The following is a 3,190-nucleotide window of genomic DNA, read 5'->3' as shown; positions in this document are numbered from 1 at the left end:
TTACGCATCGTAACCCACAACTTCCGAGTGAAAAACTCTTCTAATTTCAGAAAATTAATTAAAAATACAAAACTAGAATATCTTGGTTGGATAAGCGTCCAACCCCCGTGGTAATAGTCATTGTAAATTATCTCAGGTGTAACACATCACCTTCAAAATTGGATCAGGGTTAACCGAGATGACACCTGCACCGACATCAACAGGTTCTACATCTCAACTGAACGAGGTGGCTCTGAGGACGAGGCGGTATCCGCAGACACCACAAGGCCCCAGGGAGATTGGATCTGTGAAGTGATTCAGTTTGGGAGCAGAATTATCCCCTCAAAATCTCGAGCCAGGGTAGGTTTCCACCCCTATGATCACTCCACCAGATGGTACATTCCAGTTACCTGCTGGAAGTGATTGATTGCAGCGTTCTATTGTTATGATGCTCTTGTAATGTCTTTGATTATGCCATTTTCTGGGGTTCATCGAATGAGTAAAATGTTCATTTATTGTCGTGTGTGTCTGGGTTTACCCGTTGGTGTGGGATGAGATCGAGAAGGGAGGAAATGTGGTTTATTTGTAGCCTTGCGTATTGATATGGCGTCTCCTCACCGGCCTTGCCCTGCTCTATCTGAGATCTCCCCCCCCCCTGTCAAGCCATGCTTCCGCAGGGTGCTCAATGTCCGCCAGAAACCCCCTTTTTGGTAAAACTACCAAAAACAACAAGCACCCCTCACCTTCACTCTTCCATTCCTCTTTTTTCCTGCCTCTGGAACAAACTCCCACACTCTGTTCAATCCCACTCTTCCCTCCAGGTCTTCACAACAGCTGTTCATCACCATCTCTTATCTTCCCCCATCTCAAACCACCATCTTTTTTGCCCCCGTTAATCCACCCCAAACTCTCCTCCTTTATATTCCCTGCTTTCCTTCCTGAAAGTCCCTGTCGTGTCCATCTTGTTTATCCAATGTACCCCACCCCATCCCTCTCCCTTCCACAGATCTCACGTCTCTGTTCCCTGCTGCTTTGAGCTTCTATCTCCCATCCCTCTTGTCTCCCCTGTTATATTTTCTGCGTCAGCTCTTATATGAGCCTTGACATTGCATATAGAAAAAACTAAAATTCCAGTATGAGACCATTTCCCGCACCCCCCCCCCCGCCCCAGCTTTCCCTCAAGTCCCCTTACCAAATGCATGTCCAGACACCCCATTCACTACTCACTACCCCCCTCTCTACCCCATTCTCTTTGCGACCCCCAACCCCCTCTCCTGGATTGCATCGCGACGTGTGGGTGAGCCCTCGCTCTCCCTCCCTCCCTCGCTCTCCCACACTTCCTCGCTCCCCCTTCGTCCCTCCCCCTCCCCCGTCTTAATGTTCCCGGCACTGAAGCTTCGGGTTGTATTTGCTATTTTTATACTCTAATGGTTTCACGATACGATAATGATGTAATCTGTTATCGAGGCAGCTGTGACACGACAATGGAAAACTAAAGCACATGAACACGAAATTAAAGGCTGAAAAGCAGAGGAACAATAAATAATTTTCAAGGAGCGTTTCATTTGGAAAACCCACAAATGCATCAACTTCAAGAACATCCTGAAACTTTTGCCAGGACAATAAAGCTGGCTATGTATAGGGTATGATACAGGAGAGAGAGAGAGAGAGAGAGAGAGAGAGAGAGAGAGAGAGAGAGAGAGAGAGAGAGAGAGAGAGAGATAGAGAGAGAGAGAGAGAGAGAGAGAGAGAGAGAGAGAGAGAGAGAGAGAGAGAGAGAGAGAGAGAGAGAGAGAGAGAGAGAGAGAGAGAGAGAGAGAGAGAGAGAGAGAGAGAGAGAGAGAGAGAGAGAGAGAGAGAGAGAGAGAGAGAGAGAGAGAGAGAGAGAGAGAGAGAGAGAGAGAGAGAGAGAGAGAGAGAGAGAGAGAGAGAGAGAGAGAGAGAGAGAGAGAGAGAGAGAGAGAGAGAGAGAGAGAGAGAGAGAGAGAGAGAGAGAGAGAGAGAGAGAGAGAGAGAGAGAGAGAGAGAGAGAGAGAGAGAGAGAGAGAGAGAGAGAGAGAGAGAGAGAGAGAGAGAGAGAGAGAGAGAGAGAGAGAGAGAGAGAGAGAGAGAGAGAGAGAGAGAGAGAGAGAGAGAGAGAGAGAGAGAGAGAGAGAGAGAGAGAGAGAGAGAGAGAGAATTGAATTTGAAACCTCATTTATGACATTCAGGCACACACAGTATAATGCATATTTACAATAATGCAGAATTCAACAGAAAAAAAAAAAAAAACGAACAATGGTGTCACAGTTTAAAGAAAATTATAAAGTAATTACAACTTCTGAATTCTTCACAAAACACAAAACATTTGCAATGCACCATTTTCTCTCAAAAAGTTTAATATTTTTATTGCTCAAAAAGAAATCGAATTCCAACCCAAGTCGTGTTGAGACAAAGCCTTTTAAAATACAGACAACATCCGATCTGTGACCATTGTCGATTTCAATCTTCCTACATTTGTAGATTGCATGTTTTGTAAGAGCACCCAACCAGGTGAGGTTGACTCAGCCTGTCATCCCAGCCTGGTGTTGGTTTAATGGCGAGCAGGGTGACTTGGGATCTTAGGGTCCTGAGTTTGAGCTCTGAGATCAATGAATGAACACCAGGTGAGGTTGACTCAGCCTGTCATCCCAGCCTGGTGTTGGTTTAATGGCGAGCAGGGTGACTTGGGATCTTAGGGTCATGAGTTTGAGCTCTGAGATCAATGAATGAACACCAGGTGAGGTTGACTCAGCCTGTCATCCCAGCCTGGTGTTGGTTTAATGGCGAGCAGGGTGACTTGGGATCTTAGGGTCATGAGTTTGAGCTCTGAGATCAATGAATGAACACCAGGTGAGGTTGACTCAGCCTGTCACATCAGCGTGGTGTTGGTTTAATGGTGAGCAGGGTGACTTGGGATCTTAGGGTCCTGAGTTTGAGCTCTGAGATCAATGAATTAACACCAGGTGAGGTTGACTCAGCCTGTCATACCAGCCTGGTGTTGGTTTAATGGCGAGCAGGGTGACTTGGGATCTTAGGGTCATGAGTTTGAGCTCTGAGATCAATGAATTAACACCAGGTGAGGTTGACTCAGCCTGTCATCCCAGCCTGGTGTTGGTTTAATGGCGAGCAGGGTGACTTGGGATCTTAGGGTCATGAGTTTGAGCTCTGAGATCAATGAATTAACACCAGG

Source organism: Eptatretus burgeri, unplaced genomic scaffold (assembly GCF_056783735.1).
Source record: "Eptatretus burgeri isolate ZD-2024b unplaced genomic scaffold, Ebu_testis_v1 Ebu_testis_scaffold_3156, whole genome shotgun sequence".
In the NCBI taxonomy this organism is placed as follows: Eukaryota; Metazoa; Chordata; class Myxini; order Myxiniformes; family Myxinidae; genus Eptatretus; species Eptatretus burgeri.
This window is presented reverse-complemented; position numbering follows the sequence as displayed.